The following is a 20,451-nucleotide window of genomic DNA, read 5'->3' as shown; positions in this document are numbered from 1 at the left end:
ATGGCAAAGAAATACCCTTTATATTTTATTTTTTTAAAACTACTTTTTATTTAAGAAAAGAAAGAACGGACAAAACTGATTTAAGCAAACTAACCTCACAAACTGATTATAAAGCAAAATATGAACATTCCAGATTCTAATAAAAGGGAGCACTGGTTTTATCCTTTAAAGAAAATGAGACAAAAATTCTTCTTCTATTTTTTTTATAGGAAAAAGGAGTTGATAACGGAACAGAATTTAATGGTAAAAAAAGATAAAATAGCAACTAAATGTATTCACAAATGCCTGCTGGGGCTTTATTTAGTGTCTAAAAAATGTTTACACAAAAAAGGTAAGCAAAACAGAAGTAGAAATCCAAAGGAGAGAGCAAAGAATTGGGCCTCAATCCCGATAAAATTATTCTAATAGTCGGGCTTAGTCGGAGAGAGTCTAAAAAGGGCCTGTCCTAGGTTCTCTCAGACTTCCAACCGAGATTTGCAATATTTCCGTCGCCACCACTGCTATGTTGCTACTGTTTGGACTCGAGATTTGTTATGTTGGGCCAAAAGCCCAGCGCGCAATATGCAGGAAGTGGGGAGTCCATTGAACTCGTATCATAGGGTTCATGCATAAAAAATTAAGATAAAGGATTAGTAACATACTTGATAACTAGATAAAATTATAGCATGTATGTTGATCAAACGAAGAAAGAATTTGACTCAAACAGCTCGTTAATCCATAAAAGATGCGCAGGTCACTACTAAAAATTAAACATATATCACAGACACCTCAAACAACAACTAATAGAATCTTTTACATCTATTTTTGGATCTTTCTGATAGAAAACAAAAGAATTATTATCGTATTTAAAAGTGTAGAAAAAGCTAGGCTTGATAAAGATTATTAGAACTGAAAACAACTCTCAAGATCATAAAAGAAAACTCCGGCTTTCCCTAAAATATTGGAAGGAAGGTACACAGGAATTTTAGGGAAGACAGGGCAATCGCATAATATGTTGGTAAAGAAAACCTTCTTTTGCCCATTTTTCAGAGCATGCTTCCAGTAAAGAAAATGAAACTCATCTTGAAGTAACTAAATTTGCCAAACTTGGGTTCTGCAAATTCATATTTGCCAAATACATGCTACAAACTGATGACTCTTTTATCTAGACAAAGCAACAATTCAAGCCTAAATTCTCTGGTTCCATAATGAATCCAAAGAAGGACTAATCACGTTCATATACCCTTAAGTTACAAAAGATATTCGCAATTTGAAGGAAAAAGAAAGAAAAAAAAATAATCCAGGTTAAAAATTCAGGCTAATAAGCCTTAGGGATGGAGGGTGAGATTCTTTGAAAGCTCAACTTCATCTCGATCTAGTATTAGGTCGAGATTTCATTTCCCTCCACCAAAAGATATAAACTAATAATTCGACACATAAACAAGGATTAAAACAGTAGCGAACTAATGTTCAGAGAACCACAAAAAAAACAAGCTAAAGTAATCATATAAAGTTAAACAAAGGCTGGGCAGAAAGTGGAAGAAACAGAAGTTAGAACTTTTAAACTTAGCCAAGTTACACAAAAAAAAAGAGACAGAGCCAAAGTTAATCAATCTTAAGAATAGAGGATTAAGGCTGTGGATCCAAGGGTAAGGAATGAGAGGTTTAAAATGTCAAACGTACTTAACTCTTCTGAATCTAAGTCTAATAACCAAGCAGCCTTTAATCACATAAATAAGACAATGATTCGAACAAAGAACAACTGAAAAGGAAATTTCAATGCCTTACCAAACATAGAACTTAATGTAGGTGGTGGATGGGGTATTTACAGTATAGGCCATCACCAAAAAATGACGTAAGTCATTGCCGTTGGCACCAAGCTAATCCCATGTCCCTCCAACAAAACATAAGATAAACAACTTCTTAAGGAAAGTAGAGTAAAACTAACTAACTAACCAAGAATCTAAACTTATTGGAAATAAACTAAAAAAAAAAAAACCTGGACAGCCCTTGGATGATAAAGAGAGGAAGAATTTGGGAGTTCAAGCTAGCCAAGAAGGGAAGATATTAACTTCACCTATGGCTAGTAATCGACCAAATTAGCTTCTTCCTTTCTTAAGAACTACGACAGAAAAAAAAAAAGGCAAATAAATGATGACATAGCGACTAAAATAAAATCTGGTAATCTTAAACAAGCTGAAACTGAGAAACTGAACAGATTTTTAGAATAAAGTTTTTAAAGATAGAGGAGAAGTATTTTGGGAGTAAAAAAAAAACACTAGTTACAAAGTGAAAAAGATCAACTTCTCCTTCACTAGTACTCAACCAAAATATTTTCTCTTGTTAACGGACAAATGTATGTAAGTAAGCCAAAAAAAGGTAGCAAACTAAGTGAAGGGAATCATAAGAAGAACTAAAGTGAAAAAAGAAAAAAAAAAGAACTGAAAAAGAGGGGCTGGACAGAAAGGACAGACATTAAAGCTTTTAAACTTTAGACGATTTATGAATATAAAAGCTGCGCAGAATTGGAAATAAGCAAGCTTAAGGATTGAGATGGGATGAAAATAAGGGAGTTACTAGATAACAATGGAAGTCATGGAAATTTCTATTTTTGGGAGCCTTCATGATATGAGTTTGTGGTGAGACCTCAACACCATTCATATTCGAACCAAACTTAACTTTCTTGTTCCGTTCAACACATCAACTGCTAGCATAGAGAGAAAAAGGTACAGAATCTAACTTAAGTGCTAAAAGAAACGAAGAACCGGTCCTGGAGGATACAAGCTTTGGGAAGTAAAATCAGTCGTAAAGGGAAAAGATTAACTTCACCTTAACCGAGTATTCAACCCAATTGTTTTCCTCTACCAAAAAGATATGAATTTTAAAAGGAAACAGAGTAAAGTAAACTAATTATCTAACAAAGAAAATAAAGAGCTAAACTTTATGGGAATTTAAGTGAACCAAAAAAAAAAAGAAACTGGACAATATTAGTTAGACTAAACAGAGGAGGATTTAGGAATTCAAGCTAGCCAATAAGGGAAGAAATTAACTTCACCTTCGACCAGTAATCGACCAAATTGGTTCCTCTTAACCAACTAATACAAATTAAGCTATACATATGAACTAAGGAGAAAAGTAGTAACAAATTCTCAAACTAAGAGAAGTAGCTAATAAATTTCCACCGATGTTAAGGCGAAAGAGAACTCGATAAAAACTGAGGACTTCAAACAAACTCCAACATTGTTAAAAAAAAAAAGAGAGAAGAACACTACAATGTAATCTTAATTCACAAACTTAGAACCAAGGCTACATCGAAAATCACTTTTTAGGCAGGACCTCAGAAAAACATAACCGAACCATATTGAATGTTAATATTTTCTAATATTCTTGGTTATAATACATTTCAATTGCATATTTCTGAATCAGAACAAAATGGAAAAAAAAATTAAACAGAACCTAAGCTAAGGCCAAATTTAGACAACTAAACCTTTTTACGTAAGGTAAAACCCCGAAACAGTCAAACATCACAGAACAGTAACAAATCAGTATTTCGATCGGGATTTCAACCGTCTCGACAAGATCAGAAAATAATACATATTTCAGTCGAGATTTCAACCGTATAAAATAACACATATTTCAGTCGGAATTTCAACCGTATAAAATAACACATTTCAGTCGGGATTTCAACCGTATAAAATAATAAAATGAGAACGCCGATGAATAACGTTTTTAAAGCTAAAAACAGTAAAAAAAAAAAAACAAAGAGAAATGGGAAGCGATTTTACCTGATTTTGAGCAACGCAATGGGTCCAAGAGTGTTTGAATCGATTTCAATTTTGATTCCCTAGATTCAAAACTCAAATGAGAAATGAAAGAAACTTAGAAGAGAGATATTTTGGCTAAAACTTGCTTCAAAAAAAAACTTTCAGATTTTACTACTTTTTTAGAACTTCCAAGACTGAAAACTTAGACAAAAAAAAAACCTCCTGATGGAAGCACCACGAGCCTCTATTTATACACGAAATTTTGAGGGTTGGGTTCGATTTTGAATTAAAAAAAATGCAAGGAGAGGGGGCGGGGGCTGTTGATGAGACAGAAAGAAAGAGAGGGGAAAAGATAGAATACCTACTCGTTGAGGATTCGGCGGAGTGGAAGCTTTTCCATGGCTTCGAGTACCATGGTGACGTTGTGAATAGTGAGGAAAGGACGAGAGGGATGTGGGCTTCATCTGCCATGGTTGTCCTTTGGCGTGGGGAAAGAGGAAAACGAAGAGAGGAGATAGTGGGAGCAGGCTGCGATGGAAGAGGTATGTGCTGTAAGGGTTTCTATATTTTTAGGGATCTGATAGGGTTAAAGGTGGAGGATTTAATTTGGGCCATTGATCAAATATTGATCGATGGTCCAGATTAAAAGATAACATTTAAATGAAAAGTATATATATATATATATATATATATATATATATATATATATATATATATAAAGGAAAAACAAAGGGGAAAAGAGAGGACCATCGGATTAAATAGCTGGATGACCCAGATCAAAAGAAAGGTTTGATCCGCGTCATGCCTACGTGGCACGCGCGGATTGGGCGAACAAAACGGAAGGAGTTTTTTTTTTTTTAAAGTACTAAGTGTTGAGCATTTTGCAAATGTGGCCAACGTCATTTAAGAGCTAGCCAAATTGATTTAAATTGTAACCAAAATCTTTTAAATTGGAGCCATAAATTACAGAACTGAACAAAATTAAACATAAATCAGAAATTAACTAATTTTGAATAGAATTGAGGTAAATTATTATACAATTAATTAACTAAGCTTCTTGAAACTTACAAAGTTAAATAACTATTTACCCACGCGAACTAGTTACCAAAATTAAATAGGGAATGACTCAAAATCAGTGATTCAAATGAATATTTTTTAAAATGAAATTTGGTTTCCCTATTTAATAACATACTTTAAAATTACGAAAATAATATATATATATATATATATATATATATATATATAATTGTGATATTATGCCACATGAAATGTCAAATAACACTGAAATCAGTTAAAAGAATATTTTTTCCTTCTGCGGACAATTATTTTACTTTATTTTAAATATCAAGAAGCTTGACTAATTAATTAAACATGTGGAAGGCCAAAATTGGGTGTCAACAGGCACAAGATCACACAATTGGGGTATGCCAGTAGAATTATCCAAACAAGAACTCCTGGAGACTTTGGGAAGTTTTTGAGTGTACGCGCAAAGCCCAAATCTGTTGCCATCATGCGCTCCTTGTATTATTTATAGAAAATGTCTCTACCACCGAAGCCAGTCCGGACATACAGCCAATGAGTGCAGAGCATTGGAAAGGTAGCTTATCCAATGGATTGACCAAGGGAGAATTAGCCAACTAGGGGGGCCCCACTCCTTCCTGACTCATGACCAAGGGAGAAATCATCCAGAAAGGATATCAAAGGTTAGATTCTAGAGAAGCGACTTTTCCAAATTCGAAGAGTCATACGCCAGGATTCACTCCCTACTATGTAGTGTGAAGAAGATAAGAGCAATACCACAATCCTATCAGGGTCGCCCAGGATCTCCAAAAGAAAGGGTTTGTGTATATCACCATGGCCTCCCTGGCCACAACATTGAAGAATGTGTGAATTTCAAGCTTGAACTGGAACGCCTCGTGAATGAAGGTCATGTTTGGATTGTCACGGGAAGACAAGGATAGAAGATGAAGATAAAGAAGACGATGAAGACCCGCTTTGTATGGTTGGGTAGAAAAACATAAGTATCCCTTTACTGCTTTCAATAAGATAGAGTATCCCTTTTTTTTTATGTAAACGGAACCACGTCGACCTGATGCCCCATCGGGGATACGTGGGAAGCCTACATAAGGCCTGGTTAGGGTAGAAAACTAAGTTTTGAGTAGCATAGGAGAATCCTTTTCTGTGTATGCCTGAACTACAGATGGACCTGATTTCACTTTTGTGGGATACGTAGGCAGTCTATTTAAGACTCGGTCCTTTTATAATAAAAATCTAAATCCCCCTTACTACATGGTGGGTAGCAGCAAATCAACCATAAAAACTACTTACCAAAAAATCAATATTCCTAAAAAATAAAAGACCAAAATACCCTTGGAATGAGAATCAATCAAGAGTTGAAATAAAATATATGAATCTATGTGCTATAAATTGTAAGCAATGTGATATCTTGTGTTTCTTGCTTAAATCTAACACTAAATTAGGAGCTTTTGAGTTGTTTTCTCGTATAGACAGGGATCGATTCTCTATCACCAGTTACTCGATCAAAAGCTGCTACAACGTCCTTAAACCCTCAAAAAGAAAACATGCCTGAAACTCCGCCACCGAACAGAACTGCTTTAGTCGAGGGTACCCCAACAACTGACATAGCTTGAATGCCTTTGGAAGAGGTTGTTAGCTTGATGATGAGGCAATTGGTGGAAGCTAGAGAAGAAGCGGCCCGCCTGAGGGCCAAAAAGGAAAATGCTACTAATGCTGAGGCAAGAAGACCTGCAACCATTTTCCCAAATATGGACTTACCAATTCCTAACCATTTCCCACAAACCCAAACTGGGGCTACTTTTCAAGCCCCACTGGGCCGAAACACCACCCATGTGGGGATTCCTCCCACCAAACCCAAGCTTTTCAAACACCTGCTCACACTACAAACACAAATGCTTATCAAGCTTCTCGAACAACGGGAGCTCCTGCGATCCATCCCGTACAACCAAATGTCACTTTTCAAGACCATGTTACCTATATCGACTTTTCGCCAGAACTGGAGAAGATGGAAATGTTCTTTGAAGCAAGAATTTACAAGATCGAGAAAGAGATAGGGAAGAAAATTGCTGAACCTGAATAAGGCTCTAAAAGAGAGAAGGGCTAAGATACTCTGACTTGTGCATACATCTAGACTTGGGTCTACCAGAAGGATTCAACATTCCCAAATTTGATCACTTTAATGGGTTGGGCAACCCTAGAGCCCACTTGAGGGCTTATTGCGACCAATTGGTTGGAAATAACGGAAATGAAGCTTTGCTCATGAGGTTATTTAGTCGAAGCCTGTCAGGAACAACCATGGAATAGTTTATCTCTCAAGACATCAGTCGATGGAAGACATGGGAAGAGATGGCAAGTTCATTCATGGAAAGATTTCGTTTCAATATGGAAAATATGCCTAATCGCTTCTCATTGGAGAAAATTCGTCAGAAATCGACTGAAACCTACAGAGGATATACCAGTCGCTGGAGAGACGAAGCAGCGCATGTGCAAGCACCTATGACTGAAGCTGAGCTTGTAGCAGCATTCATACGGTACCAAGAAGCCGATTGTTTTGACAAAATGATAACTATGAAAGGGAGTTCCTTTGCAGATTTAGTCGCCGTTGGGCGAGATATCGAAGATAGCCTCAAGACTGGTAGGATTGTTAGTTTAGTAAATAGATCAAGTGTGTCTGGTGCCGCAGGTGGCAAAAAGAAGAGAGTAGATATAGCCTATGTTTCTAGAACTACTAGCCCGAAAAGTCGAGGAAATGAGATAACCCACAAAAGTCAAGATAACTACCAATCACCTCAACTAACCAACTATATAACCACTTCACCCTAATATAGCCCAATGTCAGTGTGCTATGCACAATCGGGCTACCAAGTTCCACAACCAAATTATCAAATACCAGCACCTAGCAACCGAGCTCCATGCCCAAATTATCGAATGCCAGCACCCAATAACCAAGCTCCGCAAAACCAGACTTTCCAAAACCAGCCTCCCCCAACAAACTATGAGCACCCCAAAAGAAATCTATGATGGTATTCACTCCTTTGCCAGAATCAAGGGCTAGTTTGTTTGCCAAACTAAGAGATGCCGGGCGAATGAATGTTGTTCCACCAAAACCTACAAATCCCACGGATCGATGGTAAAGGCCGGATTTCACTTGCGCTTATCATTCTAACCAAGTTGGCCATACCACTGAATATTGCATAAACTTAAAGCACAAACTACAAGATATGATTGACAATCATGAGCTTATCCTGGAATCAACGCCTCCAAATGTGGACACAAATCCCTTCCCGAAACATGGAGGAAATAAAATTCATATGATAGAAAGAGGAGATGAATGGGAAGAGAGCCCTGCGATAATCTGTCCAGATATTGAAGGGTTAGAAAACACCGTCACCTCGTTGTCTTTACAAGAGCGAAAAAAAAGTGTTAAGCCCTTTGAAAAAAAAATCTGAGACATCTGCTGTAGCCAAAAGAGAGCCTTTCGTACTCAAATATCCCTCACTAGTCGCTCGAATCCAGAACGACCCATTCATACTCAAAACGTCAGGACCAGTTGAGAATGCACCCTTTGTGATCAAACCGCCATATTTGACAATGGTCAATAAAGGAAAAGAGGTAGATATTGTGGTTCAGGGTATGACCAGGCCTGGAAGGTGTTATACTCCAGAAGAGCCTGTGCTCAAAGCGCCACATCCCGAAAACCCTCAGAAAAGACCAATCACTGAAGGCGAAGACAAAAACTTTTGGAGGCAAATGCCAGTCAAGGATTATTCGATTGTTGAGCACCTTCATAAGACTCCTGCCAGGATATCAGTAATGTCATTATTACTCAGTTCGTCTGAACATCGCTTGGCCTTGATGAAAGCTTTGGATGAAGTCCAGGTGCCCACCGACACTACAAATGAAACATTGCATGAGATCGTGGGGTATGTTGTATGAGCGCATAGTCTATCATTTTCTGATGATGAACTACCAAGGGAAGGTAAGTCCCACAATAAAGCCCTGCATATAATAGTCAAATGACGTGACAAGATTATCCCTCAAGTGCTAATTGATGGAGGGGCTGGTTTGAATGTATGCCCTGTGACGACTTTGAAACAACTTGGGTATGATGTTGGCAAAATCCGCTAAAGTCGAGCAAATGTAAAAGCTTATGATGGCACAACCAGCGACCCAATCAGAGAAATAGATCTACACATACAAATAGGTCCCGCAGACTTCGTAGTGGAGTTCGTCATCATGGATATCAAAATGAGCTACAACTTATTATTGGGACGACCTTGGTTACACGCCGCTGGAGTTGTAGCATCTTCGTTGCACCAGTCTCTTAAATTCATATGGGATGATCAAGAAGTCATGATTCACGGTAAAAGAAGTGTTCACAACTATCCGGACAACTCCATACCTGTCATAAAGAAGTCACCAGTTGGTGTTGATTTTCACACTGTTGAACTAGCCATGATTGATCGTAGGGGAGATGATGAAGATATCCCCATGCCACTGGTCTACGATAAGGAGTGGATTTGAGCTTGGGAAAGGTTTAGGAAAGAACTTACAAGGAATCAAAGGACCAGTGAGTATCCAAAATGGGAAATATTGATTTGGGGTTAGATATGAGCCGTGTGAGGCAGAAGAAGAGAAGCCGAATTTTCATGACCCATTTTTGCCTAGGTCATGCGGGCACCTACCATTCCCACCTCGCTAGGCGAACCCTTAACTCAACGTTCATAATTAATAAATATAATAAAATAGCGGAAGAAGTAAATGACGTAAGTCTCACAATATAATATAATATAGATAAGTGCAGAAGTAAATGAATCCACCCCAATATCTGGTCTAGTCATACAAGAGCATCTAAATCCGAATAACTCTGGTTTGAATAATAATACATAAAATGCCTCAAATCATGCCTTGAAGGAAAAGTAAGACATAAACAATAGAAGAGTCTTCGAGCTCAACGAATGCCAAGCTCACCCTGGAAAACTCAAGTAGAAGCTAATGAGTCGAACAGCCACGAGTCAGAGAAGTAGATCCGGCCTGATACTCTACATTCATAAAAGAATGCAGCAAGTGCAGGTTAGTACAAACAACAGTACTGGTAGGCATCATAGGCCGACTAAGCATAGTTAACACAATTCAGAGAATAACGCAGATAAACAAGTAAACCAATCACGCATGGAACAATATAATCGTAACCGAGTATCCATCAACACCTATGTAAGTTTCTAACCCCAATATAATACGTCTAAGTATATCTAATCTTACAACAGTCAACACAATAGAATCACCAACACAATCCATCACAATACAGTCATCACGACATCTCACTCAAGTCATAATGCAATGCAATGCAATAATGGTATGAATGTGATACCATGCCATGCTATGTAAATGAGATGTACACATCTACTCCGGACAGAATTATCGACGTCTCGGCATCACAACCCAGTGTGACTCGCGAAATCTGAGTGCCACCCGTCCCGAATCTTTGCTAAACAGACAGACGAGACTCTGCTAATTGCTCACAGGGAGAGTCTCACCGGCACTACTCTAGGGGACCCACAGAGTCCATGTACTACAATCGATTCCGGGATAACATCGGAATCGGCCATGCAACAATGATGCCTGAATATAACCATCGGACATCGGCCTCCTCACAATCACTCAAAAGAGTTATCAAATATCAGTTTCATAAATCAGCGATTCCGGAATTGAACCTCGGACATCGGCCTCCTCACAATCACTCAAGTAAAAGAGTTTATCAAGTATCAGTTTCATATAAATAAAGATTCCGGAATGGATCTTCGGATATCGGCCTTTTTCACAATCAGTCAAGTAAAATAGTTTATCAAATATCAGTTTCGCTGAGTCAACGATACCGGGTCATCACCGGATATCGGCCATGCATGATAATATGAGAGAATGCGTGCAATGCATATGTCAATCATCAACAAGGAAGCTCAATATCACAAATACCTCAACGGGGTACGCCAACAATATATCACATCACAATACTAACAGTGGGTATGCCAACATATATCAATAACTCAAGTACCAACAGTGGGTACACCGATAATGTATCAAAGTACAAATACCAGCAACGGGTATGTCAATCCTATCCGAATCAGGACAACAAGCAACATTCGCTATCTACCAACTACTTATGGCATCAAGCCAACACAATTTAACAATCAAACACGTATAACGAGGTGGCTAGTCCCAACACACATCAGGGCCCAACCTAAGGTAATATCCATCCCAACTTCACACCCGAAGGTTCACATGCTTTCTCCGACATCATAATCTAAATATGTGATTCACTATACTAAGTCTCGCCAAAGGTAAACCATAACCTACCTGGACTATCGAACTGCAACACCAACAAGTCACTCTATCACCTTGCCCTTTCTCTAAAGCTCAGAACCAAAGTATTATAAGCACAATCGAATTCTAAATTAGAAATCATGAATAATGATACTAATATTGCTATGATATGAATTAGGTCCATTTTAACCTTAGAAATTGGGGAAACGGGTCCACAAGGGCGAAACGGAAATTCATGGGTAAAATACCAAATTGAATCCCAGGTAATCAGAACCCCATCATTAATTATTGATTTAGCTTAAGAATTATCCGCAAATATGATTTCTAGTAAAAACCCCCAAATTGGGTATGAACCGTAATTCTCCAAATCCGAAATTCAACGTTAAAAGTGAAAGATATATGATTACTAAGCTTAGATTCATTACATTTCAGCATTAACATCATCAACTTATCAAATATACTCTTAGAGAAAAATCTCCCAAAAGCCTCCTTCAAGTTCCATTTCTAAGATTGAAAAGGGAAGGGGAAAGTCTAATATGATTGTGATTAAAGAGAAGTAAAGGATTAGACAAGGTTTTACCTCCAAGATTTCCTTCAATTTGTCTCCAAGAACAGCCTTCCCAAGCCCCAATAATGAGATATGAAATAATGAGGGTCTAAGACTCATTTAATGCACAGTCACTGTCCGTTACCGCTGTAGCAGTAACTGGACCGCCCCAGCGGCCACCTGACCGCTTGAAGTGGTCAAGCCAAAATAGCTTGGACCGCTTCAACGGCAGGGCTACCGCCCCAAAATTTTGTTTCGATCCGATTTTTTGACTAACTCCCGAGGCCATCTTCTTACATACCAGATACTTAGTCCCACACAAAAACGTGCTACGAACGCGCTTGTGGGCTCGGAGTTCCCAACGGAGGTCTTGTTGATCGAGTCAACCACCGATGCCTTAATTTTCATTTCCTATTCAATGTCCTAAAATGTATCCGAATGCATTGGGAACCGAATAAAATGCACACACAAGTTCTAAATGACTATTTAGACCTCTCGAAATTGATGAAATTTCAAAAAAGATTTGTTTACCCAAAAATCAACTTCGGGTCAACCACTTTCACTTTTAAGCCTATATTTTCACCAAAGTTACCCGAATCCAGTCTAGACACCTTGAGAAGTATGTCAAAAATCCCCTCGGGTTAAAAGGGAGCTAATCAATGCTCAGGAGCAGGCGAAAGTGCCAAAAGAACTATAACGACCAAATGGGTCGTTACATCATATACCAATTGAACCATTGCTCATCCTTGAGCAAAGAAAAGAAGGAAAGTAGGAAAATACTTGTATCAGTGAACAACTGGGGATATCGGCTATGTATATCAGACTCAGTCTCCCAAGTAGCCTCTTCCACAGGGCGGTGCTTCCATTGACTTTTACAGAAGCAATTTCCTTGGACCTCAACTTTGAAACTTGCCTATCCAAGATCGCGATAGGCTCCTCCTCATAAGTCAAATTCTCATCAAGCAATATAGAGTCCCAACGGATAATGTAGGTACCGTCGGCATGGTATCTCTTCAGCATCGAAACATGAAAGACCAGGTGAACTCCGGCCAAGCCTGGCGGCAATGCTAATTCATAAGCTACATCACCTATACAATCCATGGTCTCAAACGGGACAATGTATATAGGGTTCAGCTTGCCCCTCTTACCAAACCTCATAACACCCTTCATGAGTGAAACCTGCGATAGAACCTGATCTCCAATCGCAAACTTCAAATCCTGAACCTTTCGGTCCGCATACATCTTCTGCCGGCTTTGAGTCACCACGAGTCTGGCCTGAATAACTCTCACTCTATCAAGGGACTCTCTCAATAGATCTGTACTCCCAGGTCGAGCCTCGAACCCATCGAACCAACCAATCGGAGATGTACACCTCCTACCATATAAGGCCTCAAAAGACGCCATACCAATACTCGAATGATAACTGTTGTTGTATGCAAACTCCACGAAGGGCAAGTGTTGATCCCAATGACCACCAAAGTCAATAACATATGCTCTCAACATATCCTCGAGCACCTAAATGGTCCGCTCAGACTAGCCATTGTTACGCCCTATTTTGAATGGGTCCAATATAGTTTGCAATTTCCCGGTTCTTCTAACTAGTTTAAAAAGGGTTAGAGTCGCCATCTTATTTTAAGGAAAAATAGGAAACCTATATGTATTATGTGTCTACTCCATTTTTAGTGCACGAAACCTATGAGATTCTAAATAAGGGTTTTATTTACCCTGAGGGGAAGGTATTAAACATCTCACAGAGCCTGTCCGAAGACAGTCCTTAAACTTAGTTTAACTAAACACTAGAGGGGAATTATCTTTCTGTTTATCATTATTATTACCTGTTTTTAAAATGTTGTGATTTCATTAAAAGCTACACTAGGTTATTATATGCTAAGTATATACAGTGTATAAAAATGTATTTATACCAAGTATCAAGTATTTATAAAGAATATATATTAAAAGAGAATATATAAAAGAGTATAAAGAGAATGTACCTCGTAAATATAAAAGTGTATTTGTTGGTATAAAGAATGTATATCCGTTAGTGTAAAGAATGTATACAACTATATAAAGAATGTATAAAAGAATGTAAGAGTATGTAAAATAAATATATCAAGTATATAGAGAATGTGTGTCTATGTATATTAAACATATAAAGAACATATTTCAAGTATAAAAGAGTGTATATCAAATAGAATGTATAAATAATTGTTTAACTGGGTATATTAGTGCATAAAGAATGTAAAAATAATTTACGAATATTCATTGTTCTAAAGAGTTTATATAATGAAATTATTCAGGAAAGAGAAGTTTATTTGACTTGTTTCTACCGTTTAGTTAAAAAGAGTGTTGGTTTAATGAATATCCTATCAAAAGAATAAGGAACACAAGTTTAGTAAAATGTTTTGGTAAAAAATAAGTATAAAGAATTATGTATGAAAAAATGAGTAAAAAGATATAATGCCTTTTAAAGAATAAAAGATTTGTAAATGGACGGCCTAGTATTACCTAGCGTCAAAAATGTGGATTTAGCTTAACTAAAATATGTATTAGTGTATACGAAACAATATAAAATGTACGATATATTAAAAGTGTATAAAAAATATAAAATAAAGGAGGGACTAGTATTTTTGCCTAAACGGTAAAAGTGTGAATTTAATTAACAAAGTATTTATACCAAGTCAATTTAATCTATTTATGAAAGTATTGACGGCCCAAGTCTTGCCTAAAGCGAATGGAGAATTTTAAGTTAAATAGACAAGGCGACAAGTAAACAAAGATATCAGCTCGTTATTAAAGTGAAATTTTCATTACTACGAGTTTATGTTTTGTACATTTTTAAATAACGCGTGAAAGTAAATACAAACAAGGATTCGATGAAGTCTTCGGGTTCCTTCCGAGTGTCGTCTTCGAGATGTATTTCCCGGTACCTGTACAAACACTTAGTAAAAGTGTTAGTAAGAGAATAAATAACTATCGAATGAATTAAAAAATAATGAATAAACTAAAAATAAAAACCCGTCTTTTGTACATGGGAGGCCTTGGAAATCAGACAAAAATTTCTTCATCGGCCATTGTAGTGGTTGTTTATCACTTTAATAAAATTAAAAGAGGGCAAAACAGTCCAAAATTAATAGAGGGACAGCAACCAAATGAAAACGAAACAACTTAAACGAGCAACATAGTAGCAAAGTAAAAAAAATACAGAGCAAAGAGCAAAATATCAGTGGAACAAGGCAGCCGTGAATGCCACTACACACATAAAACATTATAGTTCCCAGAGCTTAAAAGATCCGGCCAGATATGCAAAGTAGCCGAAACATTAGCATTTTAAAAAGAAATTAACTAGGCGACTAATGGCGTTGCTTCAATGGCAATTTGCCGGATCAACACCAAAAGTCGCACAATGGCTGGAAAACGACATGAAACAGGCAGATCTGGACGTTTCTCCCAGTGAGCTTGAAGAATATTTCTTAATAGAGTAAAAAGGCAGCGCAAAGGGTGAGAAAAGGATGGAGAAGTAGTGGTGCACGGTGATGTGAATTTCGTGGTGGTGAAGCTCAAAACAGAGAAGGGGTTGTTTGGTGTTGGTCTAGAACTCCGGCGAGGCAGTAGCCTTGGTCGGAGAAGGTGGGAAAAAGGGATGGCTTTAGAGATATTGAGAGAGTTTAGGAGAAAAGGAAAATCTGAAAATTGGAAAAGAGGTGAAAACTTGGGATCAAAAAGCTAATGAGCCCCTCCTATTCTCTTATAATACAAAAAGGCCCATTCTTTTGTACATTAGATAATAGCACGCCTCTTATTGTCCCCCCAAAACATATTGTAGTCTTTAGGTCTTTAACTAATGGGTCTTTCATCCTTTTGTTTAGATTATAAAGCTTTATTATCCAAAGGACGAAAAACCCAACCCATCACTTCAAATGTCACCTTTTTAAAAAGTGACATGACCTTGACTTGATCGAATTTTTGCTCTGCGTATAAGAATTAATTGCTCCGACTTTCTCCGCACTGACGGACTATAAAATATAGTTAACCAGTAATGTATAAATAATAATGTATGTCTAAAATATAAATATTAATGTATAAGATATCAAAATATATAGGCTATAAAATTAAGAAACGATTATTAACTGCACAAAAAATGGTAGTATTACGCTGTACATGTGCAAAAATAATGTTTCTTTAAAATGATAATAAATTGATAAAATTCCTAAAATAAGGATAATTATCGATAAATTGTCGAAAAATGCAAATGTGTAAAAGGTGTACTTCGTGCTCTTTTAACGATCAGGGCTCCCCGAAACGTTAATTTTAAGCACGGCGAGCCAAAATTAGGTGTCAACAACCATCGGTCTGGGGATGGAAAGCTGTACTAAAGTCCAATCGGGTACCCAACTTATCATGAAATGCTCTCCAGAATCGGAAAGTGAAGATAGTACCCCGATCAGATACAACAGAAATAGGGATCCCATGTAATCTCACAATATCCCGAATATACATTTTGGCTAACTTCTCCAAGGTATAAGAAACCTGAACCGGAACAAAGTGAGTAGACTTAGTCAATCGATCCACTATCACCCAAATAGAATCAAACTTGCCAAGGGTCTTCGGAAGACCCATGACAAAATCCATAGTAATCCTCTCCCACTTCTGCTCGGGAATGGGCATCCTCTTAAATACCCCACTGGGTCGCTGGTGCTTATACTTTACCTGTTGAAAATTCCTACACTTAGCCACAGAATCAACTATATCTATACGGCGCCACCAATAGTGTTGTCTCAAGTCACGGTACATCTTAGTCACTCCCGGATGAATGGAATAGGAGGAGTTGTGGGCCTCAGATAAGATCAATTGAATCAGGTCACCAACACGAGGAACGCATACGCGTCCTCTAATCCTCAGAATGCCCTCAGAATCAATCACGGCCTTCTTGGCCTCACCTCTCGACACCCTATCTCGAATCTTGCTCAATTCAGAATCCTCAAACTGATGAGCCTTGATCTGATGCAATAACGATGATCTCGCCTCTATACAACCCAAAATCCTGCCCGGGGTCGAGATGTCGAGAAGGATGAAACTGTTGGCCAGAGTCTGAACCTTCATGGCCAATTGACGCTCGGAAACAACCAATTGAACTAAACTCCCCATACTCACTGCCTTGCGACTCAAGGCATCAGCCACTACATTGGCTTTACCAGGGTGATACAGAATAGAGATGTCATAATCCTTCAGGAGTTCCATCCATCGACACTGCCTAGAATTAAGATCTCTCTGGGTAAACACATGCTAAAGGCTACGGTGATCGGTAAAAACCTCACAATGGACACCGTACAAGTAATGCCTCAAAAGCTTCAAAGCGAAGACTACGGCCAACAACTTTAAATCATGGGTAGGGTAATTCTTCTTGTGAACTTTCAACTGACGGGAAGCATAAGCTATCACCCTACCCTCCTGCATCAACACCATACCCAAACCCATAAGGAAAGTATCACAATAGACTGCAAAGTCCTTGCCCTCCACAGGTAAGGCTAGGATCGGGGTTGTGGTCAAAAGAAGCTTGAGCTTTTGAAAGCTCTCCTCACAATAATCTGTCCATTGGAAGGGAACATCCTTTTGAGTCAATCTGGTCAAGGACGAATCAATTGCAGCAAAACCCTTCACAAAACGAAGGTAATAACTGGCCAAACCCACAAAACTACGAATCTCGATAACAGTAGTGGGCCTCGCCCAACCCCTTACAGCCTCAATCTTATGTGGATCAACCATAATAAACTCTTTGGACACCACATGACCTAAGAATGCCACAGACTCTAACCAGAACTCACACTTAGAAAATTTCGCAAATAGGCTATGTTTCTTGAACAACCCAAGGACGGTACGAAGATGGCTTTCATGCTCCACTCTACTCTTAGAATACACCAAGATGTCATCAATAAACACAATCACAAAAGAATCAAGGAACGGCCTAAAGATGTCATTCATCAAGGTCATAAATGCAGCTCGAGCATTGTTAAGCCCAAAAGGCATCACTAGAAAGTCATAGTGGCCATATCTCGTTCGAAATGCTGCCTTCGAAATATCCTCCGCTCTAATCTTCAACTGATGATAACCGGAGCGCAAATCAATCTTAGAAAACATCGAAGCACCCTGAAGCTGGTCAAATAGATCATCTATACGAGGCATAGGGCAATTGTTCCGGATAATGACCTTGTTCAACTAGCGGTAATCAAAGCACATCCTCATGGTTCCATCTTTCTTCTTCACAAATAACATTGGAGCATCCCAAGGGGAGAAGCTCAGTCTAATGAACCTCTTACTCAATAAATCCTGCAATTGTTCCTTAAGTTCTCTCAACTCGACAGGTGCCATCCGATATGGTGGGATCGAAATAGGATGAGTACCCAAGTCCATGTCGATATAGAAATCAATGTCACGATCTGGTGGCATTCCCGACAAATCTGACGGAAATACCTCCGCGAACTCGCTCACAATAGGAATAGACTCAAAGGGTGGAGATGCAACAGTCGTATCACGAATATGCACCAAATACGTTAAACACCCCTTACTTACTAATTTCTTCGCCTGAAGGAAGGAAATATTCTTCTTCGGAGCGGGACTAGGAGTACCTCTCTACTCAAGCCTAGGGATGCATGGCATGGCTAAAGTGATTGTCTTGGCGTGACAGTCCAAGATCGCATGATAAGGAAAAAACCAGGACATACCCAATATAATATCAAAGTCCACCATATCCAGAATCATCAAATCTACCCAGGTGTCATACCTCATAAAAGTAACTAAACAAGACCGGTAAACATGATCAATAACCACAGAATCTCCGACTAGAGTAGACACATAAATAGGTATATCTATGCTATCACAAGGTAAATCCTAACTAATGACATGAAATGCAGATACATATGAATAAGTGGATCCAGGATCAAATAACATAGATGCTACTCTATGACGGACAAAAGGGTACTTGAGATCACAGCATCTGAGGCCTTTGCCTCAGGCCTACAAGGAAATGAGTAACAATGAGCTCCACCAGGCCCGTTCTGGGATCCCCCTCTCGAACTCTGAGTACCACCTCTAGCTGGCTGGGACCCACCTCTAGAACCATGGGAAGTACCGCTGCCTGACTGAGCACCGCCTCTCTGAGAAGTCCCTCCTCGACCCTTGGATGATACATGAGTCCTCAACGGCTAATAATCTCGCCTAGGTTGGGGACATCTCTTGGAAATACGCCCAACCTCCCTACAAGAGAAACAGGTAAGAGGAGTCGAATGCTGAAACACAGAAACTGAAGACCCGGGGGAAGCGGTCCTGTCTACTGGTCTGGAGAACGAGCTCTCAGGAGCTTTCGGTCTAGGTGGCTCACCAGAGAAAGCCGGTAATGTTGAATGTACGGGACGGCCAGAATAGGGCTGAGGTGGCCTTGAAAACTGACCGGCGCTTCTAGTACCAGAACCCCCAAAGCTTCAAGTCTGACGTGGCCTCTTGCCACCACCACGAAAAGCACGGGCCTTGGCGCCCTCAACCATCAAATAATGCTCAATAATGGAATGGAAGGAAGCCCCCATAGCCTTCATTTGAAGGCAAGGAATCTGTAGAGAGCCCACTAGTCCTCCAATAAAGTGTTTGATCCATTTAGCCTCGGTATGTTACACCTCGAAAAATTCCCCATTTACGTACAGTGAATAGACTAACGAAGAATACGAGTATTCGATATTTTAATAAGAAAGGAATGACGTTTGATGACCCTAATTACGATTTCAAAGTCAATTGAGATAAGAGGAGAAAGTTTGTCGAGAGAAGGCAAGGCATACGATGTGTATCGGAAGGAAATTATGAGTAACGAGTTAATGATAGCTAAATGGTGCTTTGGAGAAGAGTTATAACGTCCCTTAGATTGTTAACGAGGTGAGAAACAAGTGCTAAGAAGGTTCCCTATGGATTGGAAATCAAACGAAGTGACAAGAAAAAGATCAATGAAAAGATGAGTTATACGGTCGATTATACGGCCCATATAATGGACCGTAGGATTTTCACAGAATGAAGTTGAGGGGTTGATTTCACGGTCACTTATACAGACCGTATAAAATTATACGACCCGTATAATGTGCCGTCAAATTGACACGGAATGGGATGGTCACTGGAGCAGTTTGACGGTCACTTATAGGGACCGTATAAGTGTCCGTACAATGACGTCGGGACAGATTTTATGTTTTAAATAAGAGACCCAAGTTCATTTATTTCATTTTCATTTTTCATTCTCCACAACTCAAGACTTCTCTAGAAACTTTCACACATTTTATATACAAGAACTCATGAGAAATTGATGATCAACTTCACCAAATAAACAAAACTAAGTGTGGGAAACACATTAAAGTTCATCTAAGCCAAGGAATTCCAAGGAAGGTGGAACTAGGGTTTTGCTCAAGTGAAGTATTTCCACCCAAAGCTTATTCCTACACCATCTAAGGTAAGATTCATGGTATTTACATGTTATTTAAAGTACTTGAAAGTTGAAACACATGAATTGTAGAAGACATAGGAAATGGGTCATGAATGAGTGAATAGTGTCATGGTTGAGTAGTAATTTGGGGTGAGCTATGAATATTGGTATGTTGTGATTGTAATTATGTTATGAATGACATTTAGAACATGGAATAAGTATTATGCGTGAGAAAATGCAATAATGAAATATGACCATGATTATGGAGAAATTGGAGTGAAATGGTGAAATGTGGATAATGTAGACGGATGATGATTGTTGTCTATTATATTGTGAATGTTGTTATGAAT

The 20,451-nt window shown here is 38.6% G+C and overlaps 1 long non-coding RNA gene across 1 annotated transcript; it reads right to left on the bottom strand.

Annotated features, from left to right (window-relative positions):
* Positions 1-270: 270 nt before the first annotated feature.
* On the bottom strand, positions 271-4,287 carry LOC132641149 (uncharacterized). Its single transcript, XR_009582728.1, has 2 exons — positions 4,105-4,287; positions 271-3,823 (listed from the first exon to the last, which is right to left on the bottom strand). It is a non-coding gene; the product is annotated as an uncharacterized LOC132641149 (long non-coding RNA).
* Between the last annotated feature and the right edge of the window lie 16,164 nt (positions 4,288-20,451).

The sequence above is a fragment of the Lycium barbarum genome, chromosome 5 (genome assembly GCF_019175385.1).
Source record: "Lycium barbarum isolate Lr01 chromosome 5, ASM1917538v2, whole genome shotgun sequence".
NCBI lineage: Eukaryota > Viridiplantae > Streptophyta > Magnoliopsida > Solanales > Solanaceae > Lycium > Lycium barbarum.
The sequence above is the reverse complement of the archived record's forward strand: the minus strand, read 5'-3'. Positions and strand labels throughout refer to the sequence as shown.